The 23273-nt window shown below is 43.9% G+C and overlaps 1 protein-coding gene across 4 annotated transcripts in view; it reads left to right on the top strand.

The window, feature by feature from the left end:
- The first annotated feature begins 11778 nt into the window (after positions 1-11778).
- Positions 11779-23273, top strand: part of PAG1 (phosphoprotein membrane anchor with glycosphingolipid microdomains 1) — a 112038-nt gene continuing 100543 nt past the window's right edge. For all 4 annotated transcript variants that reach the window (XR_004959893.1, XM_036264358.1, XM_036264359.1 and 1 more), the window contains exon 1: positions 11779-11884. The gene's annotated coding sequence lies outside the window, so the exon portion shown is untranslated. The remainder of the gene's footprint in view (positions 11885-23273) is intronic.

Genomic DNA, 23273 nt, shown 5'->3' with positions numbered 1-23273 from the left:
TCAGCTGCCTCCTGCCTGCCCACTGTTGGGGATCAAGCGTGAAACCCAGGCATGTGCCCTGATCGGGAATCGAACTGGGACCTCTCAGTCCATGGGACAAAGCTGAAACCACTGAGCCACACTGGCCAGGCTAGATGTTAAATTTTTAAGCAGTTTATGATGTATTTTAGAATACAACCTCTTAGTTGATTTTGAAGACAGAGCATGGAAGTTAAATTAGTTCATGATTCCACACACACTTTTTCAGTTTTCACCATACACCATATTTTTCCTGCTGGCATCTCTGTATTCTTCCTTTTCAGTAACGTATTTATTCAAAACATTTGCTGAATACTTCTAATGGCTTTATGGGTATCAGTAATGATCCAAATCTTACAGAGGAAGTATTATACAGCCCATTTTACAAATGAGGAAATGAAAGTTCACGTAGATAATCTGTTGAAGGTGCTACACAGACAGGAAAGGAAAATTGTACTTGAACCCAGATCTTCCAACTCACACAGGTTCTCATCCTGGTTCCTTACACAGGTATCTATCACACTAGATAACAGTGACTTGCGGCTCGAATCATAGCTTCTCTATAGAAAACATGGTTTCTCTATCCAGAGCAGAGAACACACAATAGGTATTCAGTAAATAAGGACATAGACGGCTGTAAAATTCTAGACATGGAAATGCACAGAGATATTCCAGTTCGAACCTGTCGTTTTATAATTTAGGAAATGAAGGCCCTGAGAAGATCTTCATGCTTCCATACCAAGGAGAGTGCCAGAATCCAACAAAAATATAAGCCCTCGGATGTGGCCCTTCAGCTCTTCCTGCTGCCATTTCCCATCGCGGAGCGAACCCTGAGTGACAAGAGGCTGGTCACGGACGACGGCGCTTAGCAGGAGAAGCCAGGTGCCGCTTGTCCTGGGACACGTGACCTGAGGGAACGGAGGTCATGTCTGTGTTACGAAGTTAGAAAGACTTACAGGAAAAAGAACAATAATGAGACGTTGCATTAATTTATGAGAACAGAGGCAGCAAACAGTGGCTAAATGCGTGGACTGTGCAGCCACGTGGCCTGGAGTGCAGTGTGGAGGTCATCCGCTTCTTACTAGCTATGTGATCTTGGACAAGTTACTTGGCCTCTATGGGCCTCGGTTTCTTCATCTGTAAACGGGGAATGCAGGATCCCAAACTGTCTGGGTGAAAATTAAAGCAGTTACTGACATAGAGCAAGCACTATTTATATTGGTTGCTATTTGAACACTTTCTAAGTTCCAGAGACTATGCCAAATGTTAGAAAACAGGAGCTTTATTCACTTTATTATTAAATATTAACTAAGATGAGCTGTTGCTACATTTTACAAATGAGACAGAGAAAGAATACACGACGTCACCAATTGCCAGTACCTGGCGGTGAAGGACTGGACACTGGGTGATGTTCCCCAGGGCCCATGCTGTTAGCCACCGTACAGGGCACCGAATCCCACTATCAGCTCCGTCTCCTACAAGAAAGAAAAACTGCTTTGGGGTCCCTATTGTAGCAGGTACAGACTGTCTAGGTCATATGACCATATCATCCCTAATTCAGAAAAGTCTGTATTAGCTTGAATACTGCTCTGAAATTCTGAAAGCTTGGATTTATCATAAGCGGATCTCAAAAGAGAACCAATCTAGCCTCTCCTGGAACGAAATACCATTGAAATAACCAACATCAGGCCATGTCTGATGCCTTCTCTTGAAATGTCATATCGCCCAGGTTCCTCCCATTCAAGGGCATGTACAGGTGCATACAGAAGCGTGTATGGAACAGACAGCCAGGGTCAGGAGAATGTCACTAATTACCCAGGAACCTTCTACAAGGGAAGGACCATGGGGCTTTCTCTTAGCACAAAATGGCCACCGAAATCACCTTCTCTGTCCCTGAGAAAGTGTCCCAAGTAGTGTCTAAAGTCAAATCTCCAGGAAACAATCATTCGTGTCAGCATTTGCTACTTACATCGAGTTGCTAGGGAAACGTGTTGATAATCAGCCTGTGAAGACAAGTTTATCATTGGCTTTGTTATGTACTCAGCACTGGGCTAAATAAACCTGGTTGCTTCCTACCACATTTAAAGCTCTTAATGGGCATGATTGCACGTTGGCTAATAGGATGCTAAGGTAATGACTATTCCCTAACTCCGTTTGCAGTCATTTCCAGATATTCTGTTAGTAATAAAGTAAAAGTTTGCTGTGTTAGAAAGGCAAGTAATTACTTCTGCAGAGTAACATTAAATCAGATCAAATGAAACGAGATTTCCCTCTCTGTTCTCCCATCTGAAGTAAATTGTTGGCTGGTATTCCCATTGTCATTAGGAAGTCCTCCGTCTGCAAAGTTACTGCTGCAATTCTGATTTATAGCACAAAGAAGACTACAAAGTGAGTCCAGCTACAACCCAAGGGGGATAATTACACTTTAACTTGCTGGATAAGCAGTACAGTTATTTTCATACTCGTGAGATTTATTTATTTTTAATGTTTCTTGTTTCTGTTTTTGCCAGTACCGGAAGTCTTATTTGTTATTCTTTTTATGAGTGTATGTCTTAAAGCTGTTAAATTCCTAACCTTTTCTATCAGTATAAATAATTCACGGACTTAACTTGTCAGGAAGACACTGGGTTTAATTGCTAGTATAAACATAAGGCTAAATGAACAATTCTAAGATGTTGACAAGCATGCCCTACATAATAGAACCTGATTCTGAACTTCAATGACAACATTACTGTCTATTATCATCCATATAATGGTTGGAACTGGAAATGACCAGCAGCTCTTATACTTGAGGAGGACGTGATAAGTTAAGTGATAGGCTTGGAAACCCGGGTGAGATGGACTTTTCATTTTAGGTCTGATCCTCACTTGCTCTGTGGCCCTAGGAAAGATGCTTATCTGTGGCTTAGCATTTCCTGTTGTGAAATAAGGTGACAAAAAGGAGTATTAAGGGAATGTTCAGAGAGATAAGACTGTTAAATAGGCATGAAATACAAAGTGAGTGTTATCATCAATAAGTACTTATTTGTATATTATCAGATCACCAATAAAGCACATCATTAGCACGTAGACTGATTCACTTAAGATAATTCACTAGGCATGGTTTGAAATGCAAAGATATGGAAATGTGGGCTTGACTCCGGAAGCCTACAGTCCACCTGGACAATGGGATGCAGAAACAAATCTGTTTATTACTTCCCTGACCATCAACATTGCATGCAATCACCTGGTGTAATTGCTCTCTTCTTTATCTTGAGATGGCGATGTCCTTTCTGCTCTGTGTTAACAACATTATAAATAAGACAACAAAAACTTGGTGTGTTCTTAAATTTACTACGATACTGGGTTCTGACACCAATTTGCTGATCCCAACTGGGCGTCCTACAATTCAATTCTGATACTAACTGGAGTTAGGGTCAGATCCCACAAGTTAAAGGGCAAGAACCCCAAAGACTGCCATGACCTCAGGTGCCAGATGTGAGCAGGGGTCCTCAGGCTTCATGTAGTTCTGTCTGACTCGGTTATAAATTCAGAGGTTCCCAGAACCATCCTTTAGATTCAGTAATTCTCTAAAATGACTCCCAAAACTCAGGAAAGCGCTACATTTACAGTTCCTGTTTTGATGTAGAGGATACAAATGAGCCGCATGAGGATGTCCATAGGGCGAGGTCTGGAAGAATGCTGAGCGCGGGATTCTGTCCCTGTGGATCAGGTGCACAGCCTCCCAGTACTCTGACATGCTCACCAACAAGGAAGCTCCCCAAGCCTTGGTGTCCTGAGTTATTAGGGCTTCATTATATATGCATGATTGGTTAAATTACTGGCCCCATGACAACTTAATCTCCAGCCCCCCTTCCCTTCTCTAGAGGTCAGGGGGTGGGGCTGAAAGCTCCAACCTTCTGCTCACATGATTGGTTCCTCTCCACATCTCATTAGCATAAACTCACAGATGGTCCAAACTTGCTTGTGACGAATATCATAAGATACTCCTATCACTAAAGAAATCCCAAGGGTGTTGAAAGGTCTGTGCCAGGAAGCAGGGACAGTTTAGGAGAGCAGTGTCATGTGGATGATATCAAGTAGGTGTTACAAAAGCTCACTGGAGAGAGACCCCTCCAGCTAGGACCATCAATGTCAACTTTGTGCATGGTGAGGTATGAATTAGGCATAGAATATGGCTGGTATTTTCAGGACAGAGATAAGAGGGGATAATTTGAGTTAACAAAAAAAACAACAACAGTGGAATGCAAAATTAAGAAAGTACAAAGGGAAATGAAGCAATGAAGAGCAAATCATTTTGACACAAGTCTGATTCAGGGTGGGTGGGATACAGTGAAAGATAAAGCAAATATTCACCACTCCCAGTTACTTAAGTCTCCTTTAATCAAAAAACTCCAATCATGTATTTTCCTCAAAAAGTTTGAATGAATATGGACCAAGAAAACTACTATCAGATTGCCTATGACTGGTTTCACAACATATAGCCTAGTATTTTGTTAAAAACAAACAAACAAAAAAACCTTTTGAATGGTACTGTAGATTGGATACTGAATATTCCTTGAATGTGTGATTTGGACAGAGTATGTCAAAGGAATATAAATAATATTTTAAATTGCTATTACTGGCTCTACAAAACCAAAACAATATTGCTGGAGCTCAGCTGTCCCCTCGCCTATATAAACAACACAGCCTCTACACTTTGTTTCTTTTCTAGCCAAGAGAAACTAGGCTCCCACGGCTTCAGACAGCTGTCATGCACGCCCCGACTGCCGCCACAGGAGCGCGAGGCTCTGGAGATCATTACCAATGCCCACATCTGGCCCCGCTTGCTCGCTTTCAAACAGAGCTTAATTTCCCTCCAACTTTCCGGAAACAGGAAATACCAGGGCCACTTGTGTAGAATTCGGGATTAAATGTGTCTAAAACCAACTGCTGTTTTTACAAGACACCTTGGACTGATGGTTTACTTTCTGGCTTTTTCCTCTGGGGAGTCTTCTCTTACCTGAGTTGCTGTGAAATAGCCACCGGTCCCCCGTTTTCCCAGGAGTGGGCATTTCTGTCATTCCTCCTCTGAAGACTATGAGACCCATGGAGGGTCTGACCACCATCTGCACAAGTGACATCTTTTTTTTTTTTAACAGAACATCTGTGTCTACAATATTTAGTACAGGATCCATGACGTGGAGTTTCTGGTCAGAAGTCCAGTTATGGGCCACAGTTTCTACATCAGAAGTCTCCGTCCACTGTGAGCCTTGTAAGGAAAGCAGGGTACAGACCAGCGCTGAGACCGCAGGGAGGGGGGAGGGGCTGGGAGTGCAGGGCTGGAGGCACTGGGAGAGGGGCCTAGCAGGGAGGTCCAGCCCTCAGCCCCACCTGGCCCTGCCCCCGCTGGTGATGTGGACGAGGCCCAGTTTTTGTTGCCTGTTCAGAACAGGTTAGACTACTGCCAAGTGTATGCAAACTTTTGCTGTCACCAACCAGCCCTTCACTGGTGTTGGCCACTGTCCCTCTCTAGAAAGTGTTCTCTTCTGGTGGTGGGGGGTGGGGGGGGGGAGTGCAGTGGAAACGGAATGCTTCCTCTTTGTGGGGAAGCAGGGATTGTTAAATGGCTGGCTCTTTCAGAGACTACAACAGTTACTACTAGGACCCCTATTCTCCAGATGGCAAATCCTATGCGGACTGCGGAAGAAAGCCCCGAGGACAATGCATAGTCCTCTACTTCGAACCGGGCTGCTTCCCAGAGAACCACCGCGCCCTGCACTTCTGCCGGTCCTCTTCTGTTCCTCTCCAGCAAGAGGTGGCTCCCCTCCAGGGCAGGGACAGGACTGAGAGCAGAAAAGTCCACTTGCAGAAAAAGTGCTGAGAGGGTGGGAATGGGGGAAGAAGATGGACGTGCATCAGACAAGAAATGGCAGAAATGCTTTAGCCACTAGAACCTTCCTCATCTTTCTGACTTCAGAGACCGCACAATTAGCTGCTCTGAGAAGTGAAATGCTTGTTAACATTACGCATCTCCCCTTCTCCATCCTGAATTTCGGTTTGACAGCTGGTAAACGATTCATGACTAATGAAACACACAGTTTTCTCAGACAAATGAAACACAGTTTTCTCGAATGCTTACTTAAAATTTAAGTTTGCAAGGATCGTATGACATGGAAATGATAAAGGCGGGAGAATTAATAAGTGGACTTGTGGAATCTCTGTCCACGGTGTGAGCACCCACAGCCATTGTGCAGCCACAGATCATGAGCAATGATGTCGGGGTACAGATGTAAGGAATGGGCAAAGGAGAATGGGCATATCCGCTCTTTAGTCTGAACGTAGAGACACTTAAGGGACTCTCTGTTTTCACTTTGGCAAGTACTGTCTCTCTTCCCACCATAATTTCTGTCTCCCAGGAGAAAGATCTGGAAGTATCACATCTTAAGCTCTGCCTTTTCCTCGGCAGGACGGTGTAAAGTGATGGAGTAACATTAGCAGGCTCTGTCTTGATCTCCCCCAAAAGCCTCTCCTAGTGATCCCCATTCCCAGGAGAGCCCTGAAGTCATTCTTAAGTCTTCTGTCAGGAAAGGAAAGTACTCGCTTAAAAAGTACAGTGAATCATTGTGTACATGACACTGACCAAATGAACATCAGGAGACATCTAGCTGTTCGGTTTGTCTAGGAGAGAAAAAAAAACTACCCTAACAACTAGCATTTATTAGGAACCTACTAGGTACTTGAAGCTACTGTGGCTTCATGTCAGGTAATCAAAACAGCAGCTATGTGATTCCAGTGACAGCGATGCCAGACGATTGATCCCACTTTGCACGTGGCCTCTCCACCAGCCGTCTCCTTCTGCTAGTGGGCAATTTGGTGGAGAGGGAGGGGAAGGTAATCTGTAGAGATGAAGAGTGAATGCACAATTTTTGTGGCACTTTTTCTAAGCATTCCTCTATTCATAAGGGATTTATAATCGATGTCTTAATCTCTGATCATTCTTTCTTATAGATTAAGTCAGACATGGGACCCTTAACATTTTAAGTATAGATAAGTGCTAAGCCACAACCACAGTTTCAATATCTATTTCTCATCTTGGTCACAGGCCCATATTTCTCCCACCCTTGTCTCAGAGGCTAATGAGAGCCCATCTTCAGCAGGCTCTGCCCCCAGCCAGCAAAGGCCATAACCCGTCCTCTTCGGTCCCTAAATTCTGTCGATTCCAGTCCCAACCTACTCTGGCCATTAGGCCAAAATCCTCCTCAGCACTGGTTTGCTTTCAGACTTGGAGTTACAATGATCACTAAATTAATTTACTTGTGGGGTTTTATATGTGTGTGTGTGTGTGTGTGTGTGTGTGTGTGTTTAGAGAGAGAGGAAGAGAGAAAGTGTTGATCCACTGCCTCCTACACATCCCCTACTGGGGATCAAGCCTGAAAACAGGCATGTGCCCTGACCGGGAATCGAACTTGGACCTCTCAGTTCATAGGACGGTGCTCAATCCACTGAGCCACAGCAGCTGGGCTACATGTGGGTTTTTAAACATATTTTGGAGCTAGCCTGAAAATCCAGGTCATTTGTAATATTAACTGCTCTAACTTCTAAACAAACTATTTAGAACAAACAATTTAGAAGTAAACATTTAAAATTCTGTCCTGTGTTCGGGTGAGAGGAATTGGGCTGTCCAATAGAGTTCAAAAGTTTCCCAGGAGAAAAAAACAGAATGTCAATCTCCCTCTCCCCCCTCCCAATCCCACCCCACATCCTGCCACAGATTTGGTTATGGGGACCAGTGAAGTTACTGGCAGCTGCATGTGTTCAAACAAGGCAAACTTCGTAATAAGCCATGTCCAAAACCAAGCACAACTTGTATTACTGTTTATGACAACCTTATTTTTTCCCTAGTGAAATAGAATTCTACATTCCCACTTCTGTCTCAGCCTCGCCAGGCACCTTGGACTTCCCACAGTTCTCTTGTCTGGGTTATAACTATCAAATAGGTGGAGGTTGGAGGATTTTCATGTCAAAGAATCGCTTTGAGTGAAATGGATGAAGAAATGTAATTTAAAAATAGGGAGAATTTGGGGGCCAAAACTTCTTCACTCAGTAATAAGCCTGTGACTTTTAGCAGAAAGAGTTTAATAAAAATCTTTTCCAGGTATAGCTTCCTGAATGAGCAGAGAATAGGTTCACTGGAGTTGCTGCATCTGTATAATTGAAATTTATGAAGAAATTCTCAGCCAAAGAGCAGGCTTTGCTGACCCATAAGCAATACAGACATCCGAGGGAGGGGAAAAAAAAAAAATGTAGCTGCTATTCCTGCCAGACAACATAGTGGCTAATGAGAAACAAATTATAAATCAGACACAGTCAATACTGACATAGTCAATATGAATCCAACACTACACATTTCTTCTGTTTAGCGCAAATAAGAGTGGCTCAAAATACAATGGCAGTGGGACATACTAATTCACTTTTTATATAATTCAATCCTGGATCTCTTAATCTCAATATGCAAATGAATTTGTATACTGTACAGATAAATATTCTCATTAGGGTTTCTAACATCTAAGCAAACAGGCTCCATTCTTCTCCCCAAAGTCCCAGCAGGTCTATTACACTACCTTTATTTTGTTTGTTTAATGCTTCTTCATAACTAACAAAATTCCACAACCAGCTTCCTCGTGTACAGAGATTCTTTTTAACTAGGCATTCATTCGTTTGTTTTTTTATTTCATCAGCACACGCAAGAGCAGCTCTAATGGAGGAGTTACAATGGACGTAAAGATAAAGGTGGGTAGGGCATAGTACATTGAACAGCATTCCTGGGCAAGCCTCTCGAGCTGGAGGTTGCATAAAAACATTACATACTTTCTTCCGAAACTTGACTCAGACTCAGGATATAGTCCATAGCATTTACCACAAGCACAAGAATCATTCCTGACACTCTGCTTCTGCATCCAGGGGAGGCTTGGAAGTACATTTGGTTCTCATCTACTAACAGCAAATCTTGGTATGAAAAAAGCAGGAATGTGAGACAGTCTTCAGTAGGTCACTTAGGGGAAGGAGAGCAGAGAAAAGGACAGAGGCCTGAGATTTCTGTCTGGGTTTTTGGTCCGGATTTTCGTCTACATCATTTGGCTTCTCTGGGCCGAAATCAAATGAGGATGGCGATTACACCTGATGGCAGAAAACGTGAGTGCTGCCCTCGGAACCTCTCCGTGAGGCCTGCGCCAGGTAGCTGCAGCGTCCTAGGACGGGGACGCTTTTATTTTTTTTTTTATTTTTTTTTTTAATCCTCACCTGAGGATATTTTCCATTTTTTTGTACAGATAGAGTGGGAGGGAGAGAGAGAGGAAGGGAGAGAGAGAGAAACATCGACGTGAAGGGACACATCGAGTGGCTGCCACCCGCACAACCAACCAGGGCCGGGGACAAACTGCAACCGAGGTACGTGCCCTTAGCGGGAACCGAACCCGGGTCTCTCCGGACCGCAGGCCGACGCTCTAACCGCTGAACCAAACCGGCCAGGGCCGGGGACGCTTTTAGAATGACATTTTGCCTCCCAACTAGTGGCCCTGTAAAATTGGGGTGAAGACACAAAACGTTCTCCCTACAAACGTGAAAGCCTTTCTCATTCAAAATATACGCACACCCTTGAAAGATGTGAACGGTAAACAAAGAACCCATTTTCTCTATAATATCTGAGTCAGCGTCATAATTTTCTTTAGTTATAAAAGCCTCACCCAACATTCCAATCCATACTCTTGTCCAATTTCCACTGTCTGTGCAAGCCAACTAACATGCAGAGTGGCCATTTTCAAATCTGTAAAATGGGCATAATATCTTTTTTATCCAATTTACAAGGCCGCTGTAGATGTCAGTGAGATAATGTATGTGACAGACCATACATTCACAAGCTCTTGCACATCTGAGTTTCACCCTGTGCTACGAGGTGAAGGCCCAGCCTAGTCCCTGGATCTTCCCCAAGGCATCTTTTCAGGCTCCAGGTTGAGTCCAAGTTTTGTTTCCTCCTATATCCCCTTCCCTCTGCAATGCACACTGTCCAATAGGCCATCTGACAGCCCTGCTCTGTCCTTCCCCGTCTAATCAGCCTTCTTCCCTGGCCAACTTTCAGCTCTCCCTTTAGTGATACAGGTAATAAATAGATGTGTGTTTAATATAACATATGTTTTCCTACTAAGTATGTGTAATAACTGAAGAAAATTTTGACTAGCCAGATAAAGCACCCACTGGATTTGGACCTGGTCAAATGTCCTGAGTTCTACACCTGGCTTGGCTCTTCTCACTGCAAGTCTATGTCCATGTCCAGGTGGCTGGTCTCATATCCTGACGTCTGGTTCAAATAACACCCATATCAGATTCATCTCAATGGAATTCCAGAGCCCCACCTTTGCCCAGAGTCTGAATCACAACCACTGTGGGTAGGGCCTGGGTATATATTCTGTATTTTTGAAAAGCTACTCAGGTGATTTTCCACAGACCAAGGTTTCAGGAGCTCTGCTCCTGATTCCAGACCACACCTCTAAAGCAGCACTGACATCACCTGAGAGAGTATTCGAGATGAAGATTCTCCCCTTAGAGCCAGACCTACTGACCCAGAACCTGCAGATTAAGTAAATCCCCAGAAGATTCTGTCACACATTAAATTGTTCAGATACTCTGTTGTATCACCTGGGAAGTTTTACAACCTATTGGTATCTGGGTTCCACCTGAAGATTCTAGGGGTGCAGCCAAGGCAAAGGGCTCTTACAAGCTTCCCAAGTTATTATAACGTACAACCAGGATAGAGGACTATTTTGTCTAAATGCCAGGTTATTTTTCGACTTTAAATCCTTTTTATTTTTCAGTTAGTGTTGACATACAATATTACATTAGTTTCAGGTGTACAACCCGGTGACCAGACATTAAATAACTTAGTAAGTGATCACCCCAATAAATCTAGTACCCACCTGGCACCATACATAGTTATTACAAATTATTGACTATATACTCTATGCTGTACTTTACATCCCCGTGACTATTTTGTAACTACCAATCTGTACTTCTAATCCCTTCACCTTTTCCACCCATCCTTTAATTCCAGCTTCTTAAGGTTAAGCTATAACCTGAAGTAAATTATCTTTTGTGGGCTTTCCCAGGCCCTAAGGACCACTTAACCAGTGCTTTTTAAAGGACAATAGACTCTGGAGACAAACAAGTTCAACTACCCAGTTTCAAGCCCACCAAATCTGAGGCGGGAAACTTTCTGTGTTACCTTGTGGCAGGCAGACAGGGCGCCAAACGTGGTGCACCCCGGACCCCTGCCCTTCCCTATCCCCGGATCGCCCCGCCCACCTGCGGGTCGCCCCGCCCTTCCCCGGATCGCGCCGCCCCCTAGTGACGCGCCTCCCTGTACCCGGCTCATGCGCACTGCTATCCGCTCCTCCCGGCCGCTCCTCCTCAGCGCTGTCATTCTCCGCGGCGCCGTGGCCAGTGCGGACTGCGGTGCCCGCCCGCCCCTCGCCCGCCCTGGCCCGCAGTTGAGCTGGCGGAGCTGGCGATGTGACCGAGCCTGGGAGCGGGCTTGGGGCTCTGCGGGCAGCAGCGTCTTGGCTTCTGTCTGGCCGCGTTCCCTGCGGAGCCGCGATTCCTTCGGAGCTGGAGACACGCACCAGGGGCTCGGAGCGCGCCCCCCGGGCCCGGTGCAGCCGCAGCCGCCGTCGCCGCCGCCGCCGCTGGGCACCGCGGGGCCGAGGCAGCTGGTGCAGAGCGGGGCCACCGGCCGCGCGCAGCCGAGAGCGGTCCCCGGGAAGGCGCCTTGTCTGCTGCGTCTCAGCGAGTTGACTGCAGTTTCCGAAGTTGGAGGGAGCCGTGCGGAGGGGAGGTTGGTTTTCATCTTCTTCTTCTTGTGGGAAGCTGGGGTGGCACCACTTGTTAGTTGGGCGCCAGCTTGCGGAGGTCAGGGTGCCAGACGCAGACACGCACGCGGGAGAGGCCGCGGTCCAGCGGGCTGGCTCCAGCCTCGGCAAGACGTGCCAGTTGGAAACGCAGTGCGAGGACAGGTGCTCCCAGAGCACGGCGCCCGCCGCCCAGGCACCTTCCGAGCTTCGCCGTGTGCGCGGGGGTAGAGGGCACAGGATCTGGTCACCTCTATCCTAAATCCTCCAGTGGCTGCCTCCTGTAATATTCCTGGGTGCCTTAGATCTTTGGGGATGGGAGCTAAGCCTCCAGGCTTCCCGCGCACCCCACTTCACTCTTCCCCTAGGCAGAAGTTGAGCCCAGTTCATTAGGGGAAAAAACAAATACTTACATGTCAACCCAGCGTTTTGTGCAACAAGGCGAATAACACGGGAAACTGCTCTGTGAATGTAATTTCATGCACTTGATGAATGTGGGCAGTCTCAAAGGAATAGGATATAGATGACACTTGAGTCTCACCCTGACGTCCTGCGCCTCTTATGTAAGCCTCCGGTCGGGATAACTGTCTCTGCAGTGGCAGCAGCTGACTCTCCACTCCATTTGTTTAAGGTCCGGCTTGAACAGTATTTACTGAAAATGCTGACATGATCTAGCGGCCTGGAGTCTGAAACAGAGTGCACTCTTCAGATGGGAGTGTGTTCTCCTAATAGGGAGCATAGGAGCAAAACCCAGCATATTTTTCAAGGCAGCTCCAGGAATTAGACACATAAGTCATGTTTTAAAATAGCATGCATTGTGCAGAGAGCTTGCAGAGGACCCCTTTAAACACATCTCCTTTGTTTTAGAAAAAGTAGATGCTAGTCATGCCAGACAAGTGTTGAGTCTGAAAGTTAAGTGCACTGATGGGTTTAATTATCTTAATAAACAAAGAGCATGATTTATAGGTAGCTGCCTTGCCTACTTTGAAGGATCGATTTTTTTAACCTTTCTTTTTCATCTCTTCTGTAGAGATTCCTTTTAAGCATATCAGTAGATCATCATCATTGATGTTTAATACTTGAGTTGATTAAATTAATAAAAGGATACTTTGAAGTACCATATAGTACTGTGGTGACTAAGACAGTGAATATTATAAATAAGGAGACTATTCATATTATTTAACATAGAAGTTATTAGTTTAACCAAACAGATAACATTAAGATATATATATATAAAAATTTGGCTTGTAATAGTTATTTAAATCAAAACTCATAGGTACATTTTTCTTTTTATCCTCACCTGAGGACATTTTTTGTTGTTTTCTTTGTTGTTGTTGTTGTTGTTCAGATAGAGTGGCAGGGGAGAGAGTGAGAGAAACATTGATGTGAAAGGGACACATCGAGTGGTTGCTAACCGCATGACGCAACCAGGGCTGGGAACAAACTGCAACCGAGATACATGCCCTTAGCAGGAACCAAACCCAGGTCTCTCTGGACTGCAGGCCGACGCTCTAACTGCTGAGCCAAACTGGCCAGGGCAAAACTCACAGGTACATTTTAATGTGAGATTTATTTAAGTAATCTTTGGAAAAAGGAGCACATTTATTTATGCTATTCCAGCATATAGAACAAGATGAACTAGTTATAGGTACCTCATTTAAAAACATATAGTTTTTTAAAAGAATTCTAAGAAAATATACAAAATATTGTTTCAAAGGTAGAGAAGTTGATCTAGTCAACATTGTGGCTCATAAGAGTGTCCATGGCTTATCTCTGAATGAGATGACATCCGGGTTTGGGGTCCCGTGCAGGTTGACCCCCCCCCTAAAGCACTGTCATATTGTTATCAGGAGGACAGAGTAGGAAGCTGGGCTGGTGGCTCTAGTACTGCTGTTTGAATCTGGCCAGGTTACCTAAACTCTGTGACTCAGTGTCGTCAGCAGTGAAATGAGGGAGCTCCTCCCTCATTGACTTGGGTGAGATTAAATGAGTTTATAGATGTGAAGCTGTTGAACCAGTGTCTGGTCCATGAATTTGGGTAAAGTGATCATTGTTTGGAGAGGAAGTGGACACCATGGATGATATTGAATGACTGCTGATGTAGGTGAACAGAATCAGTTCACGCATATAATAGGGGAGAGGGTATAATGAGCATTTACTAGACATCTCCCAGGGATGCAGACCCCAGCTGTGTCTGACCTCCTGTCTCTGGCAACTCCTTACTGAGGTAGGTAACTCCATGTCCACTTTGGAGATGGGAAAACTGAAAGCGAGATCAAATAGTAGAATCAGAATTGGGATCTGAACCCATGTCTGTTGTTTCAAACCCTGTTCTTTTAAACCCTGCTGCCTCAACTTGTCCAGGGCTGTCTTCATCTCTTCTCTCATCCTCATAAGAACATAATGAAATAAGTGCAGTATTATCTTCAATTTACAGATGAGGACATTGAGGTTACACATGAAAGTATGCAAAGTGCTAAACAGCACTCGCAACATCAGTCTCCAGCACAGGGAGCTATTGCTACTATCATAATTAGTGTTTAATAACGTGCCCACCCTTGCAGGTGGGCGAGGCGCCTGCAGGTGCCAGAGTGCTCCCCTCCAGTTTGAAGTGACTGTGGCTTTTTTACTTCCTTATTGTTCTATTAAGCAAGTCAAGAAAAGAAAGTTGGTATGAGGTTGCAACTCACAGTGGAGGATGGGGCCCGTGATTGGTTTCCTGCCTGCAGGTGGGGCTGTGGTGGTCCAGCCAGCCTAAACTGCTATGGCAGCGATAATGCACCAACAGTCATGTCATCCCCAAGAGAGACTTTAGTCCCAGCGGAGAACTCCCAGCGGCAGACAGAGAGCCCTGGCATTTTGCCGCACATTGTACTGTCTGTTCAGAACTGGAGTGGTTTGTACCTGACCTTAAATAAGCATGCTTCCTCTTGGCCTTTGCACCTGTGCTGTGGGAAGCGGTATCAGGGCCTGAGGGAGCAACACTGTGTCAAAACTGGGTCCACAGCCTGTTGGCCGTCTCACCTGACTGCCAGAGGGTGGGAATGATTGATAGGCCAGTGTTTCTGTGGCTTTTTCGGTTACTTGCCAGATACTACATAATGCACTGGCCCTTGGTAAATATTGATTCTCTTTTCTAGATATTAAAATCGTATTGCTGTATAAGGCACCTAGACAACAGACCACTCACAGATTGATTTAATACTTAATGATACCTCTGAGCTAATGCATCCTGCCACTGGGAAAACTTCAGGACAGATGTTGCAAGTGGGCTTTTGTCAAAAATCAAAACTCTCTGTATGGGGTCTGTAGTTCATGATGCTACTGTGTTGCAAATGTGAAAGTTGCTAAGAGAGCAGACCTGATAAGTTCTCATCACAAGAAAAAAGAATCTGTAACTGTGTGGATGTTAACTAGACTTGGTGTGATGGTTATTTCTCAGTAAATACAAATATCGATTCATTCGGTTGTCCTGAAAATAATATAATGTCATATGCCAATTACATATCAATTTAAAATAAAATGAAATCTCTCCCTGGGAGGGAGCTGCCAGGAGGATGCCTCCGTGTGCCTGGGGACACCGCACAGATACAGTGTCCAAAACAGCCCCTGCCTGGTATCAACTGAGGCTTTCCACGTCTCTGAATTCTCTCCCACGTCACATTTGGCTCCCTTTTCAGAGAACAGCGATCTCCTTTTACTCAATCAATTCTTAGGTTTCAAATGCTTCTCTGTTCTAGGTTATTCTGTAGTAAAATTTTCCCCAATCCCCTTTGTGACTTCAGCTGGGTGCATAATATACTTTTAACTAATTCTTCAGAATTTATATATAGTTCTGGTTTTTTTTTTTCTCCTGTCTGGGTCATTTACTTATTGGCTTATCTATGGCCATCTCCAAATTTCCGATATCTGATATCACTTTTCTCTATCAGCCTCCCCACCACACACATTGTGGATGAGAAGTGCCAGCTCCTTTTAATATGGTTATAAGTGCATGATGCTCACTTACTCTCCACAGTCATCTACGATTTTGAATTATTTCCACTTTGGGCTAGGGGAGTCAGGAGCTGATTATATTTCTGGAGCTCTTACCTCATACACCCCTGAGCCATGTGTTGGGGTGGGGTGGGGGGTGTTATACAAGTTTCTGATGATGATAACAAGCAGTTCATATGCACTGTGGCAGAGAGTCCCTGGGTGCTGGGAATTGCTGAGTTGGAGAGCACGGGTGGGTGGGAGCAGACAGCTCTGAGCGTGATTGATCGGCCACAGTTCTAGTCCTCACTGGCTGTGCCTTCTGGATAAGAACTGGGACGAATCACTGATACAGAGGACTTACCCCATGGTAAGAATTCTACATACAGTATTTACTTTAATTCTCCAAGTGACCTTATACAGTAGTTATTTTATTATCCTTCTTTGCAAAAGTAGAAACCGAGGCCCAGAAAGGTCTGTACACTTGTCCAAGGTCATATGTGTGAGTTTGGGAGCCAAGAGGAGTCCAGGCTGTGAGATGAGACCTTGGCTCCTTACATGGCATCTCCTGCCTCCAGTTTTGGAGTCTTCGTAGTAGTTAAACTGTAGCACAGGTGTCCTAGGTTGTGCTTTTCAGAATAATCCAACACTGTGTCTGGTCCCTGCAGTGACTGGGATAGGGCTGAAAGGGTGGTTGGAAGGCACATGCCCACCTTCCTGCTCATGGCCAGCAGCTGGCATCGACTGGCATCTCCTTATTTTCCTGGAAGAAAAGCTTAAGCTTAGTCCATACAATGAGCTCAGAAAAGAAACTCAGATGTTAGGGTTGTGAAATAGGAAGTGCAAAGCCTTCAACTGATAATGGAAAATACTGGAGAGGCAGGTTAACTTTGTCTGTGTTTGGGGTCACATACTTGCATCATTCTCCTTAAAGAAAGGAGAAGTGTAGAGACCTGAGATTTTCTTGAGTGATTAAAAAAAAAAAAAGTTATTTAAATGAAAAAAAAAAAAAAAAAGTATCAGTAATAGACATGCTGCCAACAGTGTCATGTGTCGTTCACAATGAGACTACGGTTTTTAAAGTAAATGAATACGTCTGTCTAACAAGTAAGGGTCAAGCGTGCTGTCTCGGAATGGGAGCCTCAAATCTGTGTGCGCTGTGGCCTAACTACAGTCCAAATACAGAATTTAATTTTTTTTTCTTTATTGATTTTAGAGAGCAAGGAAGGGAGAAGTAGGGAGAGAGAAACATTGATGAGAGAGAACATCAATTGGCCACCTCCTGCATGCCCCCCACTGGGGATCCAGCCCACAACCTGGGCATGTGTCCTGACTGGGAATTGAACTGGCAACCTCTTGGTGCACGGGTTGACACTCAACCAGTGAGCCACACCAGCTGGGCCAAATAAAGAATTTAAAACCAACTGGTAATATTTTTAAAACTCTTGTCCTGAACTCCATCTCCCCAGTTTTTTCTTGATTTTGCTCAGGAGCCAATATTTGTTCAATAAGTTCTTGTTGTTTTATTGTTATAATGTTTTAGTATATCTTGTGGATGTCTCATCCACTCCCCCTCCTTGATTTTTTTTTTTTTTAAGGACTGTATGGTTCTCAAACCTGTGAGTGAATAAAAATTTATGAAAAATTTAATCTAAAATGTAGACTTTATTGAGAGGACAGGGAAGTTTAGCCTAGCAGAAGCCTTTATGTAAAACACAGAGCACCTGAAACCTTGTGGAGCAGGCAAGTGGAAAAAAAAAATATTTTTAATGGATCATCAGAAGCTTTTTACCTTTCTTGCCAATTTCGAAGGACCCAGTGCCTATGTGCCACGTGATGCCTTCATTGGCAAGCCAGTGACCTCGGCCATCATCTGTCATTGTACTCTTTCAGGAGCCCCAGGGTTGAATACGGGAGCCTTTCTGTAAATTTATTCTCTAAGGAATTTATTCTCTAAGACTTTTCTGGTCTGACGAGTCCTAAGGCATCTGGTCTCATGTATTTCCAACATGGCCACTACTGTTATGTTGCTTCTGTTCACTCCACCCCGTCTCCCCCAACTGTGCTCATCCCTGCACCACCCTGCTGAGGTTGAGCATGCTGACACTCTTGGGAAACTTTGATGTTGAGGCAGCTCATGTTATAAATCAGAGTCAAGAAAGCCACACAAGACAGTGCATTTTTTTTAATTAACAAAAATCCCAGTCTGTAATATCGCTACACACAGGACACCACAACCTCTGCTTTCAGCACATGGGAACTGCAAGCAGAACTCCTTCCTGTGTTCCCCGACACCTTCCGGGGAGGCTGGGACCCTCTGCTTCCCATACTCAGTCACCAGCAGCTTGGCGGTGCTGGGTTCAAATCTAGTGGGCGTGATGTGTACCGTGTACCATGTCTGCACTCACCAGGTCTGTGTCATCTGACGTTCGGCATGTTGCTGGATGAGGCAGCCTCGGATGGAGAAGGTTTCTACCCCTGCCCTCAAGAATCTCAGTCTCAGAGCAGCCGTTTGAACCGGGGCATGAAAGATGCTGGCTCTGCAGAGGTCCTTGGCTCCTGGGGGCGACTCTCCCTGAGGAAATGGAGCTGGGGCTGTCTGGAAAGCCAGTCAGAGGGGCCAAGCAGATGCGGATGGAAGCGGGCTGTCAGAAACCATTCTGAGCAGAGGGAACGGGGCACAGGAAGTGTGGCAGGAAGGTACCAGAGAGGGCGGCTGGCCATGGGACTGCTGGTCCATCCACGTGACTGGGCGCATGGGATGGCAGGCAAGGCTGGAGGTGGAGAGTCCGGCTGCAGCCACTTTAGGAAGGGGCGTGGGCCACGGTGGGTCCAAATGAATTTGCTCACTTGAGGCTGTTCTTTTAGAATGATCACTCTGGGTGTTTTGTAGAGAATAGACGGGGGTGGGGGATGTGCAGGAGGCAGCCAGCCGATTGATGTTAGTGTCTCTCTAAAAAAATCAATAAAAACATATTTAAAAAAAAAAAAAAAAAGACCTACTGTGTGAAAGGAGGGCGGGGTGGGGACAAAGGAAAGCAATAAAACCATGACTGAAGTATGAGCCTGGATTTCAAGCCACTTATAGGATAGAATTGTCATTTCTTGTTTTCCCTTTTTACTCATTTTTCCCTTTGTGGAGGAAGATGGCCACTTGGGAAACTGGGAAGAATGAAAGAATCACTTCCTTGGGACCCAGAATGCTTGGTTCTCCAAAGCAGGCACATCTCATTGTATTCGTGGATGAGCACCCCAAAAGGGAAAGTGATAAATGACATTATTTGACGGTTTACAGAAACTAAGCTTTTATCACAGCCTTAGCATCTTTAGAGGGTTGGAACCTTTGAACCAATCCTTTCATAGTTATTAATGAGCCGATTGGCTCCTTGGTTTATTTGAGATATAGTGAGTGCAGTTTCCTGTGATTTTCACTTGTCTTATAAAAAGAGGTCTCATTATGTTATAGACAGACTGGAGCATTTGAGGATAATGGAAATAATCACTGTGTGTTTTAGTTAACACCATGCATTTCAGTCCTCACCCATTTTGTCCTTTAATTTTGACCTGCGGGGACGAGATAGAGGATTCAGATGACTGCGTAGGATTAACACAGCTAAGTGGTAGACCTAGGACCCAAAGGGAGGCGTCTGACTTCAAATTCTGGGTTCTTGCCACTGCACCATGATGCCTGTGTCTTTGTGACTAGCTACTCAAGAAAAATTAGGGGGTGGAATATTTAAGAGATATTTTTATTAGTCTGCTCGAAGTACCAACATCTACATTTGATGGGCCACAGGTTATTTACAGATGTATGTGATTAAGTCAGACTGCGGGAAAATCATTGTTCACAAATGAACATCTTTTTTTGTTTTTTCATTATCTTAAAAGCTTTAAAAGAAAGCATCTGAGTTATAAAATAAAAAGGATTCAATATTTGAAACAGCAACAGTATCACAGCTAAACTCGCTATTTCCACCACAAGGGAAATTGATGTTTTAGTTGTTGCAAGGGAGGTTGTGCTTGAGAAACGTTGTGTGTGCACATGTCTGTGTGCATGTCTTTGAAATAAAAATCAGCCAAATCAAGTTTAATCCATTGGCTCTCCTTTTGTGATATCATTCTCTAATTCTCCCAGTTCATTAAGTGACATAGTAGCTTGTTTTATCTTGCCAAAGCAGCTACTAGGTTACCCACTTAATACCAATGAATTACAGCATTCGCTTTTTCCTTAAGCAGTGTAAAATGATGCAGGGCAAATCTAACGGGTTTATTTTAGTTTTACAACTTGTATTTGGCTCCTGATATCCTATAATTATGATTTCAGTAATGTTGCTACTGTTGAAGCGGATATTAGCTGTTCATATACAGTAGTGTTAAAATCGTGAAATGCAACTGGAATTTTAGGACTGAAAAGTTTATGATGCTACACTTAATTTACTTTTTTTTATATTTATCTTTTGCTTCTTTATTTTTACATTATATTTATTTCACAAAAATAATCTATGAGCCTTGCTAAATGGCAGTTTCCAGATGAAAGCAATTTCTAGCAAGTAGCAACATGCTGGTACCAGCCCTTATCCTAAAATCTCAATTTCAGGCTTTGTGGTGCCAATTTTGCTTTAGTAGGAAAAATTGAATCTGAAAGTGTTTATGCATTTGTGACATTTGGTGGGTTGACCTTTTGTTATTGGTGCTGACTTTTTAAAATAACCATACACTTGTAAATTTTTTAAAGTTTTATGAAAATAATAGGCAACTATCAGAGTTCTAGTGATTACCATCACACACAATTTATTGTGGTGGGCCTGGCCCAATGTAGCCGAGAAATCACAACAGAGGCGTTTGAAAATTTAAATAACAATATAAAGTAATATGGTATTTTATATATGATTTTGTATGTATAATAATATGTGAAGAAATTCAAATGGAGTAAAATGAAAATTAATTTGGTCATTTCATGCTTCATGGGGTCCCAATTTCATCCAAATGCAAATATGAGGATCCAGGGCTCAGTTAGTGTTCTGCTGAGGTTATTCGACGTTACTGTACGTACACTACTCCCAAGATGAATACTCAAGCTGCATTGCCTACTAATTTGTCCATGAGTATGTATTTTAATATTACGTTCTAGGAGTTCTCATTTTCTAAAGAGCGATTAAGTTGCCTTTGCCTTTTTTTTCTTCCTAATGAAGTTTATTCAGACATTTTTGTGTTTTGTATACTTGACATGAAAGAACATGTCTAAATGAGTCATCTAATCTGAATACCGTAATTATGTGTATAGTGAGGGCTTGATTGAATAGAGAGATTTTTGCATTTTAGCTCATAGTGGATTTAGGAATTATATGCTTAATATTGCAGAGTCCTAAACCTGCTTCTGTCTACCAACAGGCACACAGAGAAAAATGTAAATATTTTTACAAATAGAATTTACAAAGATGCACTTCCTTTTGCAAATGTTAGGAATTGGCCCATACCTGTCTACTATAGCTTTTTCTTATATGTAACAGATTGACAAGAAACAGAAATGGTTGGAAATGAGTATGGTGTCACTCATAATGTGTTGAGATTAGAAATAAACTCCTTCGTTTTCGGTTAAAGAAAAGTGCTTTGGAGTAAAGTATTATGAATCTTGGTAAGTATTTAGATGTATCTGTATAGGGCCCAGAACATTTTCTCTTTGCTTTATTCTGTAACAGTCACTCTGCCCCAAAGATACATCTTGAACTTTTATTTTTTTTTTTTATCCTCACCCGAGGACATTTTCCCATTTTTTTTGTTCAGGTAGAGTGGGAGGGAGAGAGAGGAACAGAGAGAGAGAGAGAGAAACATCGATGCGAAAGGAACACACTGAGTGGCTGCCACCCGCACGACCGACCAGGGCCAGGGACAAACTGCAACCGAGGTATGCGCCCTTAGCGGGAACCGAACCCGGGTCTCTCAGGACCGCAGGTCGACGCTCTAACCGCTGAGCCAAACCGGCCAGGGCGATACATCTTGAACTTTAACATCAGTGTAAAATGCTCAATATCACCGAAGTAGAATTGAAACTAAAAAAAAGCATACAATATGGATAACAGCTCTTCAGGCTCTGCGCTGGGATGTTTGAAACAGTGCTAGGGCTGCTGAGAAAAATAAAGCCCTGAATATTAAACTCAGACTTAATTTGATGGCTTCTGCTACCACAGTTCTTAACCTTTCCAACGGGCTCAGTTATTCGCTAATAGTAGCAGGTCAGGAACTGAATTATGAGAGATCTTTTCTTGTAACAAGTATTCAATAGCATCTTCAAATGTTCTCCTAGATACAATTCCTAGCAAACAGCCCGGTGTTTTTTTCTGCTGTTTCATAGCCACGGGCTGCTTGGCACATGGCCCCTTCTTTTATGTGTTTCCCAGCTCCTCCCATCCTGAAATTTGTCAGCCTTGGATGAGAACGCGCCTTTTGCAGCTTCACAGTTACAAGGATAATAAAGACAAGTTCTCTCCCTTAGCTCTCCCCTCCCCAATAAGCCGAGGCCTGTGATCACAAAATCATCCTTCGCTAATCATAAGCTTTTTCTTTCTCTTGGTGTTCGGTGTTCTCACTAGCTTCAGGAAGTGTTGTCAAAATGTGAACACATCAGTTTGGTTCCATCTGTCTTACACTGAATTTAGAGCTGTGGTTCCCAACCAGGGTGACTTGGCCCCTTGGGGACATTAGGCCCTGTCTGAAGACACTTTGGGGTTGTCACAGCAGGGAGGAGGGTGCTACTGACATCCAGTGGGTAGAGGCCAGGGGTGCTGCTGTTCCTTCTACAGTGCACAAAGCAGCCTCCAGGGAAGAATCTGGCCCCCAAGTGCTGAGGTTGAGAAGCCCTGGTCTACAAGGTAGGGGATGTCGGTCGTTTAAGCAAATGGAAATGTGATAGATGGGTCGGGGAAGAAATCGTGTGAATCGGTCACTTCTTAAACACCGTCTAGGTCCTGAAAGTACTATAGTGAAGTCTGTGGCATAATCCCAGAGCCCAGGAGTTTACACTTTCTTTGCAAGATGACCGGTAAAGAAAAGACTACTGCTTGATACAATAAACCCTGTAATTAGAGGGGCCCGTGTGGCATGTTAAAATCGAAATAACTGAGATTTCATTTGCTGCATATAGGAGAATATCTGGAAGAAAAGCATGTTCTCTGTCTAGATGTGATATTAGTCATTTGTTAAGGTGAAATTGCTCATTTAACCTTAATAATCATTAATAGGCCCCATTTCTTGCCCACCTCCTCATTTCCACTGGTATTAGTTTGAAATGTCAAGAAAATACCAGGAGGTGTTGACCAAATGTGTTGCTTTAGAAATTTAGGATATTTGTGTGTGTTGTTTTTTTGACATTTTCACTGAGGTATAATTTACATGCTATGAGTT

This window comes from Molossus molossus, unplaced genomic scaffold (assembly GCF_014108415.1).
Source record: "Molossus molossus isolate mMolMol1 unplaced genomic scaffold, mMolMol1.p scaffold_m16_p_16, whole genome shotgun sequence".
NCBI lineage: Eukaryota > Metazoa > Chordata > Mammalia > Chiroptera > Molossidae > Molossus > Molossus molossus.
This window is presented reverse-complemented; position numbering and strand designations above follow the sequence as displayed.